Genomic DNA, 14,098 nt, shown 5'->3' with positions numbered 1-14,098 from the left:
TCAGGCCCTGGGGGCGAGGGTGCGCACCTCTAATTCTAGTACTTGGGAAGCTGAGAATCATAGGAGAATCACAGCCGAGGCTAGCCTCAGCACTTTAGACCCTCAGCAACTTAGAAAGACTCAGCAACTTAGTGAAACCCTGTTTCAAAATTAAGAATAAAAAGGGCTGGGGGAAGCTGGGCATGTGGGCGCACTCTTGTAATCCCAGCGTTTGGAAGGCTGAGACAGGAGGATCGCAGTGCCTCAGCTACTTAGCAAGGCCCTTTGCAACTCAGTGAGAACCTGTTTCAAAATAAAGAATAAAAAATAGGGCTGGGGTGTACCTAAGAGGTAAAATACCCCTGGATTCCATCCCTAGTACTGCAAACACACACACACACACACACACACACACCAACAAAAATACAACAAACAAACAATCAAAAGGGCCGGGAGTCTAGCTCAGGGGTAGAATGCTTAATGCGTTCAATCCCCAGCACCAAAGAGGGGAAAATATCCATTTTAGGAGAGAGAGATGGAACTTGGAGTTTCCATCTGAAAGGTTTCTAGCATGGTTCCTTATATACATAGTATAAATTGCAAATACCATAGAATATACTATGTGTGTATATATGTACACTATTTATACATAGTGAACATTCCTCCTTTCCCCCAAATAATGCTCTATGAAGCCTCCATGAAAATGTCCTTCCTTTCCAAGTGAAGCCAGCTGACCTTGTCCTTCTGAGACCTGTAACTTCTTAGATTCCCTTGTTCTCTCTCCTATTGAGCTGGTCTGGTCATTGTGTAGAACTGAATGCCCATGAGACGAAGGAGCGGCTCTCAAGCCCCACCTGGGAATGGGGCGTCCAGTCCCAGGTTAAACATCGGGTGTTTGTGGTCCAGGTGCCACCTGAACTGAGTCCTGGCTTCTGCGCTTTGCTAAGATCGTGAACGGGGGCGAGCTACCCAGGAGCCTCAACATCTGTATTTCTTCCTCTTCATCTATAACATGCTATCAAAAGAGACCTTTGTAAGATGCTATTCAAGACTGTCCTCATTCTCCTCTATATCCATCAACTAGACCTAAATGATTTGATATTAAAATTTCTGCTCAGATATGGTTTTACACAGTATTATGCATTCGATGGGAAAACTTCTAATTAAAAAAAAAAAATCTTTAGCCGGGCGTGGTGGTGCACGCTTGTAATCCCAGCATTCGGGAGGCTGAGACTGGAGGATCATGGTTCACGGACAGCCTCAGCTACTTAGTGAGGCTCTCTGCAACCTAGTGAGACCCTGTTTCAAAATAAAGAATAACTTAAAAAAATAGGGCACGGTTGTAGCTTGGAGGTTGAATGCCCCTTGGTTCCACCTCCAGACCTGAAAAAAAAAAAAAAAATCTGTGTCTGGTTTAACTCTGAGATCCTGCTTTTAAAACTCTCTTTTTCTACATTGTCTTAGTTTATTTTTTCTGCAAGTGTGCAGGTTGGTAGAAACTTTCACATAAATTCTTTTTATAACAAATGATCATTTCATATAAAATTTATTCTAGAAAAACTCTAGACATTGATAAGACAAAAATATGTCTTATCAAACTGTTGAATTCTCAGAATGGAGGAGTTACGGCAAAGTATTCTAAATAACCTGAGCTTTTGTAAACATTTTTTGTTTTCTGTGTTACTCAGAAACTTCCAGGTAAAGTCATTTTATCTTCCCTGAGTCTGTTTCTCTATGTTTGAAAAAAGAGATAACAGTTCTGAGTAGGACGAGGAAGAACTTTCGTTATAAAGTTTCTGTGAATTACTAGTGTGCAAGGCCGACATTATTCCTTTACTGTATGGGAGAAATGTTATAAGAATTGGCGGGAAAGACATTTACCGGTGGTAAAAACCGGCAAAATGCTCAGAGATTTGTGCCTGAAAAGAAGAGAGGGAGGAAGTAGAAGAGAGAGAGAGAGAGAGAGAGAGAGAGAGAGAGAGAGAGAGAGAGAGAGGCAGAGGCGGTTCTATACAAGCTCTAACAAGGCTCCTCTGAGCTGTCCTGGGAGTGGCTGGGTGTGTCCAGTCATCCCTAACCAGAATGCTGAGTAATCCAGTTATAATGTTTGCAATACATAAACGTATAGGGAAGAAAAATTACCAAACAAAACAGTCTCCTAGGTTATTAACTATCTGGGCCAGTGATTGCCTTAGTTGAATGAAAGGAAGTCATTTGATAAAACAGCGTAAGGAGTGAATGGGTAATTCCTTCTGTGAGCTGTATTTTCCCTCTACAAAAACAGCAAGAACAAAAAAGCTCTCCCAATAAAAACAATTTTTTTGGTACGAGGATTAAATCCAAACCTCCCAAATACTGAGATTGTAGGCATGTGCCCATGTGCCCTGTGTCTGGCAAAACTATTTTTTTAACACATGGGCAAGAGAATGGTTTTTGAGTCAAGTAAAAGGGAGATTATAGATTATAGATTATTTTTGGACTTATACATTTTTGGAATTATACATTTTCCTACAAACGGGTTCATCATTTCCCACTATTTTCTTTTAGTTTTTGTACTGGGGATAGAATCTAGAGATGTTCTATCTCTGAGTTAAACCTCCAGACCTTTTAATATTTTTTGTTTTGACAGAGGGTTTCACTAGGTTGCTTTGAATGAATGGTTATTTGAATCAGCAATATTCTATGCACTCTTTCTCCTCCTCAGTCATTATGTTCTCATTCATTCATTCTGTGCCCACTATGTGCTACATACCATTCTAAGTCCTTGGAAGAGCAAATAAAACAAACAAAACAAAAAAAATTCCTGGAGAAGTCAATCAACAATGAGCATACTAAGTGAGCCGTATGCCATATTACAAAGCATACTGTAAAATGTGATTTCGAATCTGCCTTCTATAGGTCTGGATTTTATCAAGACACAAAGCAGATCAAAAGGGCTCTAGAGCTGGCTTTGCGCTGGGCCACCTGGCTGTGAGAGACTGTCAAAGACTCATGTTAGCAGTAATACAAAGCTGTTTTCTGAGTTACTAGCAGGAGTCAAACTTAGTTTTGAGGAGCCTCACCCCTGTGAGTCCTCATGCTAACACACTGGCAATATGTTATTTTTTCTCCCAGCCATTTCTTTCAGGCTGCATATATTTTACACCACTTAGATCTATTACCATAGATAATTATCATAGATCAATTATCTATGACAATTATCATAGATCTCAGACTCATAGAAATTTAAAGCTAAACCGTAGGCTCTTGTGACCCATACCTCCGTCTTATTCTTGTTAGCACCTGCTCCAGACTTGGCTAGGTGCTGACATTCTCAAGAGGTACTTTATCAGTGAATCACGGTCTCTGATCAAAGTGTCCAGGTGAAAGGGGGAGGCAGAGCCGGCCATGGCGGCCCGCGCTTGTAATCCCAGTACTTGGGAGGCTGAGACAGGAGGATCGCAGTTCGCAGACAGCTTCAGCTATTTAGTGAGGCCCACTGCAACTTAGTGAGACCCTATTTCAAAATAAAGAATAAAAATCCGGGCGTGGTGGTGCACACTTGTAATCCCTGCTCTTGGGAGGCGGAGACAAGAGGATCGCGCAGGTTGGAAGCCAGCCGCGCTGGCTTAAGAGACCCTGTTTCCAAATAAAAATATAAGGTGTCTGGGAGTGTAGCCCAGAAGAAGAAGGGTTTCCAGGAACCCCAGTACCACCAAAAAAAAAAAAAGAATAAAAAAAATAGGGTTGGGTGGTATAGCTTGAAGGTAGAATACCCCTGGGTTCAATCTCTTATACTGAAAAAAAAAATAAATAAGGAAGGCAGAGTAGGAATCCACATGTTAAAACTAAAAGAAATTTATTGTAAAATTTTTCTATCAGTACATTGTAATCATACATCTTAACGGGGTACAAGATGGTAGAGGCATACATGCACACATCACTCATTTAGCCCAATTCCCACTCCATTTCCTCCCCAGCCCTCCTTCTCATGTTTGGCTTGTAGATCATGTACACTAGGCAACTTCCCTCTTCCCCCTCCCATCCTCCTTTGCTCTCCCTCTGCTCCTGGCCTGAATGGTCACCAATGTCCAATGACCCTGTCTCCATGATGCCTCCCAGTCACCCCGAGGCTGAAAGGGTAACGCTTGTTCCTGATTTCCTTTTGGGCTGTGAACCATGCTTGATGTCCCGTATTATTTGCTACTAGGTGACTTAATTCATCTATTTCTTATCTTCCTACTCTATTATTTGAAAGATCTTTGAGTCGAGGGAGTGTGTCTTAAATCCCTGATTGGTTAGTACGCCTAGCTTTCAACCAGCCAGAATCCCTCTGCAACTTAGTGAGACCCTGTTATAAAATAGAGAATAAAGAGAAGGGTTGGGGATGTAACTTGGAGGTACAATGCCCCTGGGCTCAATCTCCAGTACTATAAAACAAAGACAAAACAACAAAAAAACAGTCTGAATTATTCAACAGAGATATTATGTTTGGGCTTCCTTGAATACTGCTGAGTTTCTGTCCCCTAAAAATGTTTCTGTCCAGGGTGGGCAAGCGCTGAACAAGATTGCTGTTGATGGAATGAAAACAACAAGGAGAATAAAGGTGAGGGCACACAGAGAGAAATACACCAAGCGCTGTGGGCATGCATGTTTGTATCACTTTCAATCTATGATGTATAATTACAATATACCCATATAAGTGTATAAAAGAGGGAGAATAAGAACTCTATTATCTAAGAGCAAATCCCTTAAACTCTTTGGGTCATAGTGGCAAACGTTCAGCAGGTGTTCAATAAATAATTGTGGTGAATTAGATGTGAATGTGCTCCAAACTTTTCCACTTTGATTATTCCCTGAGCCTATTTAAGAAATAGAAAAAATGGTGATAACTAATAATAGTGCCATTATTGAGACTCCCTTGCCACATGCCAGGCACTTTATATGTATTGTCTCTTCATATATATGTATATATCATCTTACAGATAAAAAGTCCGAGGTTGAGAGACTAAGCACTTTCTGTTTAGGATTTCTTTATCAATGAGTGGTAGAGTCAGTTTGCAATTTTATAGCTGCCCTCAAACCCACGTTTTCCCCACTACAGCTGGGCAATGTAATTTTTTGTTTTTGTTTTTGGTACTGGGGATGGAACCCAGGGGCATTTCTACCTCCGAGCAACACCCCCAGCCCTATTTTCTTTTCTTTATTTTGAAACAGGGTCTCACTGAATTGCAAAGGGCCTAAGTAGCTGAAGCTGGCTTTGAACCTGTGAGATCCTCCTGTCTCAGCCTCCCAAATGCTGGGATTACAAGCGTGCGCCACCACGTTAGGCTGGGCAATGTAACTTTAAGGGGCATCCTGCCCATTCCCTCTTCTCTGACCCTACCTCTGCCTGCTCCACTAATGTCTGAACTACTACTTTTGGAGTTCAGCTCCAAAAGTAGTTTGCAGCTTTACATTCGAGGTGGGAGTCAGGGAAAGTTGTCCATCAACATTAGTTTAGCATAACGATGCTCTCAGTCCGGTCAGCAAGCTTCACTGCCTGCGTACCATCTATCAAATCCACGCAAACCCAGGTGCTCCAGGAATGAATGAGGCTTGGCCCTTCACCTTTACAATTCTCATAGTCGCCTGGATAAGACTGTCACATAAACGGGTTATGACGAAACGTTGTAGTCAATGCACCACAGAGAAGCAGCTGGCTCAGTTTCAGGTACTTTCCTGAGAACAACTTCAGTAGGAAGGGAGGAGGCCCCACGGAATGAAGGAGCTGCAGAAAGACAGGAGCCCGGAGCCCATCAGCAGGAAGCTGCACAGAGATTCCAGAGCAAAGCTGTGTCCACCTGCTGGGAGCTCTCGCTTGCCACCCATCAGACAATTCCTTCTATCAATTTGGTTTTAAAGGTTTTGCTAATAAAGCTCCTGCAACGGAAAGGATGGAGACTGGAGTACCTTTTTGTGCCCCTGATGTGTTTTGAGGAGTTTGTCGTTTTGCTGGGGCCGCCTATTCCTTTTATTCACTAAGTTTCTCCTTTGGGTCCTGCGTTGTCTTGTAGGGTTGCTTTTATTTACTTATGCATGCGTGTGTTTAGCCCAAGGCAGGACCAGCCGACAATCCCTTCCTGCCTGAGCATGTTGTCGGCCTTAGAAGCTGTGCAGACAACAGCAGCTTCAGTCTGAATCATTTCTTTCAATCGTGGACAAGCTGCCAAGAGGCCCGGGTAGGAGCAGTGGGCGTGGCCGCGGGCGCGGTGGGCGTGGCCTCGGTGGGCGTGGCGGGCGCGGCTCAGGTGAGCTAGCAGCTCCTGCCTAAGACCGCCTCGCTCTCACCTCTAGATCTCTGGGCTCCTCGCTTGCCTTTCCCCCTGCCGCTCATTTTCCAGGATAACTGTAACTCCAGGTAAGCAAAATGGGATCGCAGAGCTGGCGATTTCTCTTTCTGGGGCGATTCCTAACCTATTATCGGGGTTGATTCGAGATGGTGCACGAAGTGGGCATAATGGATCCCCCCCACCCCCCTTACTCCCCACCTCGTCGGCGGCAGTTCCAGCTCCCAGCCTTTTGGGAGCCAGGAGTGCCAGGCAGGGGTCACACGCGCTTAGCAGCAGCACAGGGCAAGAACGTGAAGGAATCGCAGGACTAGGAGGGCTGGGTGGTGGTTCACGGAGGACGTTTTCCGCCCTAGCTTGGCGCTCAGGATGGATTTTGCAATGCTAGTCTCAGAAGGGCGTGGGACTTAAACACGGGAGAAGGTTGAAGCGGCCTGGGCCTGACCCTCTTCCCCGGTTGGCATCGCGGGGTTGAAATTCAGACTTATGGATGGCTGTTCTTTATGGCATTTTCAAGCATCCCCTCTAAAAACTGCATTCTTTTAGGCAGAAAGCATTTTCCCTATCACTCTCTGTGTTTTAGAACACTTTAAACAAGTTGCATATTTCCTCTGTGGATACTTGGATTTTAAAAGTTTTATGTTGGGCTGGTTCATAGTCCCCCCGCCCCAAAGCCTCCTTTTTTCTTTAAGTCATGATTTTACTTGAGGGTATCCTATCTCAAAATCCATTTAATATACCAGGCAGCTCCACAGATGTGCAATTGAATACTCAGAACTGGAGGGCTGGGTATATTTTTGCTCTGCCCTCTGGTTTTGTAGACGAGGATCTCAGCGGCAAGATGGTGTCCAAAGTTACACAGATCCACTAAGTGCCATTGCTGAAATAGAACTGGGCCTTTCAACGTGGCTGCTCAGGGATGTGACCACCCCCCCCTGGATTCTCCTGACATCTTGGTCACCTCCCCCATCTCCCAAGAGTTTTTTTTTTTTTTTAAATTAAATTAGGTGCGTTCCAAGCAGCTGTGTTTCTGTAAGCGCAAGTGTTTGATGTGTTCTTTGACGGGTGGGGATGGGCGCCTGTCTGCGGAGAGAACTTTCCACAGAGAATGAATCAGCTTTATACCTCTGCTTCCTAACGCCTCAGACTGTGCCACTTCAACCCCTTTGGGCTGCAGATGAATTTGGGGCATGCAGTCTCAGCGATTTGAGCCACTCTGGTGTGGCCCAGGTTGGCACTCCATCTCTAGGCATCGGTGGGAGGAGTCAGTGGTCCAGGTCAGGCTTCTGGAGAGACAGGAGCAGATGGGATGCTTCGAGCGTCCCAGCAGAGCAGAGAGGCTCCTCTGCCATTGGACACGAAAGCAATTGGCCTTCTTGCTAATGGCCGCGTGGTGCTTTCCTGGTAACTAGGAACTTTTATATAGCTTCACTCCCTCACCACTGCATTTAATCCTCAGAATATTCTCTCATACCGCAGGAGCGAAATCTCAGATTTTCTTCATCTGATGTTGACTTTTCTCCTGCTACAGTTGGAGTATGAGCTTGCAGAGGTTGGGTTTTTAGGCATTCAATATATATATATATATATATATATTTGTGGTACTGGGGATGGAACCCAGGGGCTTTCTACCTCTGGGCTACACTCCCAGATTTATTTTATATTTTATATGGAAACAGAGTCTCACTAAGTTGTAGATGGCTTCACTAAGTAGCTGAGGCTTTGAATCTGTGCTGTCCTCCTGTCTCAGCCTGCCAAGCGCTGGGGTTACAAGCATGAGCCACCATGCCCAGCTTGATTACAGATATTAAATAAGAAGTTTCTTGGAGGCATTGGCCAAGGTCTAAAGAGCTAAAGAAAAAATTTTTTTCCATATCTCTATTTCTGCAGTACGAGGCAGGTTAGGCTAAGGATATCCACAATACCTGGACAGAGTCAAAATTTAGTTTTTATTTTTATTTTTATTTTTGTGTGTGGCACTGGGGATTGAACCCAGGAGCATTCTACCTCTGAGCTATGCCACCAACCCTTATTTATTTTTATTTGGAAACAGGGTCTTGCTAGTTTGATGAGAGTCTCACTACTTGCTGAGACTGTCTTCAAACCTGTGATCCTCCTGTCTCAGCCTCCCAAGTACTGGGCTTACAAGCATGTGCCACCACGCCCAGCTCCAAAGTTTAGTTTTGAAGGAATGAAAAAACTATGCACATAGGTGTGTGCATGTGTGTGTGTGTGTGTGTGCACATGCGTGCAAGCATACACACATCTCTGCATACAAGAGTGAGGAAGATTATTGTCAGTAGGACAAATGTGCAGTTTCACACCAGAACCTTTTCAAGAGTGAGAGGGCACTATTCCTAATGCCAGAACAATAGACACAAACCAGGATTGTCCCAGCAAAGTGGGACATGCAGCCCCTCTACTCAGAGCAACTTTTTCTCACCCAAATACAAAGACACAAACCTTGAGGACCATTGGTTTAGACACATTACAAACTTGGAAAATATTTATATAGGGTACAGTGACAATGTGTAAGCCCAGAGAAGTGAGCCTCTCTTCCCCATCTTAGTACAGGAATCTCCATTCCTTTGGGGCCACTGACAACCTCTGAATGGCGTCAGTTCTTTCTGGCCCACATTTTTTTTTTTCAAGGTGACTAAGTTCTTCTCCTCTAGGACTCACCTTTAGTGTGACTTACTTCGATGCCACTTTCTCTGAGGAGGCCTCATTGAGATTTCCAGTAGGGGTTTGGTGGTACCAAGTGTTGCCATGGTAACTGGGGCATCCTATCAAAACACTCCTCACGTTTACAGGCCATTAGCCATAGCTAAATGGAGGCAGGAGCTGGGCTGTGCTCACTTTCGATTTCTTAATGCCCACCTCAGTGCCTGACATGCACGAGGTGTTTCGTCGGTATTTATTAAATGACAGCATTATAGTATTTTAAAAGTTTGCAACATAAGATTGGCAGAAAGGGAACCAGAGGTCTCCTAAGTAGGAACATTGCAGAGGAGATTTGTGTTGATTAAAAAAAATAATAAAGCTGGGCATGGTGGCACATGCTTGTAATCCCAGGATTTGGGAGGCTGATATAGGAGGTATCTTGGTTTGTGGACAGTCTCAGTTACTTAGAGAGGCCCTTCGCAACTCAGTGAGACCCTGTTTCAAAATAAAGAATTAAAACAGGGCTAGGGGTGTAGCTCAGAGGTCGAATGCCCCTGGGTTCCATCCCCAGCACCGTCAATAAATAAATAAATAAATAATAAAAGACCATAAAAAAAAAGAAAAGAAAAAACTAAAACCAAAAACGAAACCATGCAGGATAGATAACCCTGTGTAATCTTTTTTTCCCCACAATGCAAAATATGCAGTTTACTTTCTTAAATAAAATAACATATTCATATCTATACAAATAAGTATTACAACCATTAAAATGTTACATTTAATAATAAAAATGTCAAAACTTTAAACAAGAGCATGGTTCAGAATATTCACACCCTAATACAATGCATTTGTGAAAAGATGTCAAAATAAACAGAACCTATTCTTATTTACAGCTGTAGGACAATCCTGATCATATTATATATGATCATAATGGTTCTGGATCTTTAGATGGAATGGGTCGTTCAGGACTCAGGGAATTTTTGGAACCTGAGAAACTTCAGAGCCCATAAATGTCAGCGAAGACAAAATTACCAGGAAAGAAGGTGTGGCGGTGGGGCTGGGAAGCCGCAGGCCGGGTGCTGGAAGCAATGCTGCGCGGGGCGGGTTCGCCACACTCCATGCGTAGGCGGCCTGGGAGAATCGCTCCATCTCATCCTCAACACTTTCCTCATTTGCAAAATGAAGGGGTGGAGCCAGACTAGATCCCACTCCCAGATCTTCTCCTACTTTAGAGGATTATGATTTTAGAAGACGTTTGCAAAAAACTTGCTAAAAAATAAGCTGCTTTAATATACATTCTTAAAACTGCATTTGTTTAACTCCTTACAATTCCATCTCAGTTTTCTCTGCTTAAATAAAAGTGCCGTTTAAACTTTATTTTTGGTATGGGGGGAACTGAGCTCAGCTATACTCCCTGTGCTTTTTACTTTTTTAAATTTTGAAACAGTCTTGCTAAATTGCTGGAACTGGCCTTGAACCTGTGATCATTGCATCTCAGCCTCCCAAGGACTGGGATTATAGGCATGCGCCACGCTGCCCAGCCCTTTGAAACTTTTAAGTGACTGAAAGGTGTAGTGTTTTGTTTTGCATTGGACATATAAACAAAATTGTCATTTTAAAAATCATTATGAGGTTTATATGAAAGAAGCTTATCTCTGTAACAGGGGATAACAAAATGGAAAATATTGTAGTGATTTTAGCACTTTGACTACAGCCATTAGACACATAAATTCACTGTATAGAAATTGTTCATCTTTACTGTTGTACGCATACTATTTTATAGCATTCGTTCACTGCAAAATGGAATGTGTAGGAGCTAGCTTGACACTTCATTCGGGGAGTGAGTTTATTACCAACACCACTGAGATTTAAGTGCCTTGATTGCCTTTCAGCACAGTATGATGGTAATTAGCTACAGCCAAAATCATCTCTTGAGGTACTTCAGACCTGATCCGCTTTATAGAGATTTTAGATCATTTGGGACCAATAGCTAAGCAAGTGCCCCAATACTTGATGGACTTCATAATTGGTGACTGCAAGTACAGTACTCTCCATGCACAGCACTGATACCTTTTGGCTAGCTCCAAACAATGCTGCCATAGCTGGGACCTTAGACATGAAGTGCCTCACACCCTTCCCCACTGCCAAGGAGGGTTTTCAGAGAAGCCAGTCAGCATATGGAAGGAAGGCAGCCAGGGTTGGGCTCAGGCACGGAGGCCTGCCATGCAAAGGGAGGGCCTCAGGGAGAGGAGGGGCTCAGGGAGAGAAACCGTCCTAGGTGTTAGGTGTGCCCTGATTTACATTTCCAACAGGACCCTGGATCTAAGCCTTGCGTTGCAACACAGCACTGATATGTTGTGTAATTGCCGCTATTAAAAGCTAAATGAGTCTGTACCCTCACTATGTTAATTCATGGTCTTAAACACAGTTTTCTACACAGAGAAAACCACCAATATCAAGGCTTGTCATCACTATGCAAAGTTAAATCCTCCTCCTCCTTCTCCTCCTTCTCCTCCTTCTCCTCCTCCTCCTCCTCCTCCTCCTCCTCCTCCTCCTCCTCCTCCTCCTCCTCCTCTTCTTCTTCTTCTTCTTCTTCTTCTTCTTCTTCTTCTTCTTCTTCTTCTTCTTCTTCTTCTTCTTCTTCTTCTCCTTCTCCTCCTTCTCCTTCTCCTTCTCCTTCTCCTTCTCCTTCTCCTCCTTCTTCCAGGTCTGGGGATGGAACCCAGGAGCATTTGACCTCTGAGCTACACCCCTGCTCTATTTTTTATTGTTTATTTTGAAACAGGGTCTCACTAAGTTGCAGAGGGCATCACTAAGTAACTGAGGCTGTCGGTGAACCATGATCCTCCGGTCTCAGCCTCCCGAATGCTGGGATTGCAAGCGTGCGCCACTACGCCCAGGCTCTAAATTTCTCTTCTTATGTGTGTGTGTGAAGAGGTAGTGCACACAGGGTAGGCAGAACTATTTGTGTTTTTGAAAGCACAGTTTGTGTATTTTCATATTACTAACAGTGTGATTGGGCCTCAAGTTGTGAAAATACTGAAAGGTTTACAGAGGTCTAAGTTTAGGCTTTCCTGTTTGGTGGGGAAATAGCTCATTACTCTCTGTCCATGATAAGTTTAAGTTGTAGGTAACTCAGTATTATCAATGTTAAATTATCTGCTGGAGGAAGCCAGACTTCATGTTCTGAAAATCTCTTATATGTATCTCCACACCTTTCATGAGGGTTTCATTTAAGTTCCCCTGTGGTGGGCATGGTGGTCACACTCCAGCCTTCCAGTTTTATCTCAGGACACTGTGCTGGTCTCAGTGTACACTTAACACTGGTCAGTTTCCTGTGGGGTAAGATATTTATTGCTCTGCCGCTGCCCCAAGAGGAGAGGGAATAAGGTTGTGAGCTTCAAAGAAGAGTATGGGGCCCGCTGAGACTTCAGATTACCTTGTGATGGAGTCATAAGGGGCACTCTGGTCTGCGTGGACATGCTGGTTTTATCAGAGACCTAAAGAGAAGGAGGGGGTCAGTAGGGAAGACCAGGAGCATGAACAAGGTTCAAAAACCTTTTTGAAAATTTTAACTTTTTCTAATGAACTTGCTTTTCCTGACTCTTAAATGTCTCAAAACATTTTCTCGTCCATCCTACACACACACACACACACACACACACACACACACACACACACACACACCATATGTTCCATAAAAGAGAAGATTCCAGCAGGTGTAGTGGTGCACTCCTGTAATTCCTGTACAGAGGAGGCTGAGAGAGGAGGACCACAGGTGCAAGGTCAGCCTCAGCAACTTAGTGAGAGATCCTGTTTCAAAAAAAAAATAGGGCTGAGGGTGTAGCCTTGAGGTAGTTTCAATCTACAGTACCATGAAAGAAAGAAAGAAAGAAAGAAAGAAAGGAAGGAAGGAAGGAAGGAAAAAAGGAAGAAAGAAAGAAAGAGACAATTCTGAAGAAATATTTGAAGACTGGGGGCCCACTCAATCTTATTCTCATGTCTTTGCATTTTGAATTTCTGCCCAGGTATTAGGTGCAAATTGCAGTCCTATTATCCACTGTGACTCTAACACACCTGTGAGTACCAGCTGGAGGACGCTCGCTCTGGAGTAGCGAGTGTCTGTGACATCTGGGTTCATGTTCTGCCTAAAATCATCTGGTGTCATGTGTACTCTCTATGCCTGTGTGTACATCGGTCATCTTCCCTTCTTGTTGTCTGTATCTTTTCTCCTGTTTTTATGAGCACACCTGTCATATTAAATTTGCAAAGACCCTCTCACCCGATAAGGTCACATTCACACAGGTACTAGGGATTAGGCAGCCAACCTGCCTTTCTGGAGGAAACAATTCAACTTGTCAGACTTCCTAAGCATCAAATGGACCCATGTAACACGGCTGTGGTTTTACTGTGTGCAATCAACAAGAATGTTCATTTTATAGATTTAACAGAAATCCTAGTTGTAATGATATGTTAAATTATCTGCTGGAGGAAGCCAGACCTCATTATTCTGAAAATCTCATATATATGAGAGTATCTATCTATCTATCTATCTATCTAGCCTCCAAACCTTTCATGAGAGTTTTATGTAAGTTTGTAAATAAAAGCAACCGATTTTGTTTACTGCTGTCAATTGCTGTGATTGGTTGCTGAGGAAGAAGAATGATGGTTGGGCCCTGACCATGGCCAGGAGGCTACACGTGCTGGAGACTAGAGCTTCCGGGCAGAGGGGCACACAGAGAAGACCTCCTGTGCCTTGGGATGCTTGACCAGCACTCTCTTCATAGCTGGCTTTCTTTTGAATCTCCTAACTTTTCCTTTCCCCCTACTATCCATGGTCATTACTTTGTTGAAACCCAATTCTTACTGTGTTGGCAGAAGGCAGTTGAGAACTCTTTTTCTCCTTCCAGCCTGTCTTTTCTTCCCTCTTTTCTTTCTTTCTTTCCTTCCTTCCCTCCCCCCTTCCTTCTTTCTTTCTTTCTTTCTTTCTTTCTTTCTTTCTTTCTTTCTTTCTTTCTTTCTTGTTGCAGTACTGGGGATTGAACCCATGGACATTCTACCTCTGAGCTACACCTCCAGCTCTATTTATTCTTTATTTTGAAACAGGGTCTCACTAAGTTGCAGAGGGCCCCACTAAGTATCTGAGG

Source organism: Muscardinus avellanarius (assembly GCF_963383645.1).
Source record: "Muscardinus avellanarius genome assembly, chromosome: 17".
Taxonomy (NCBI): Eukaryota; Metazoa; Chordata; class Mammalia; order Rodentia; family Gliridae; genus Muscardinus; species Muscardinus avellanarius.
This window is presented reverse-complemented; position numbering follows the sequence as displayed.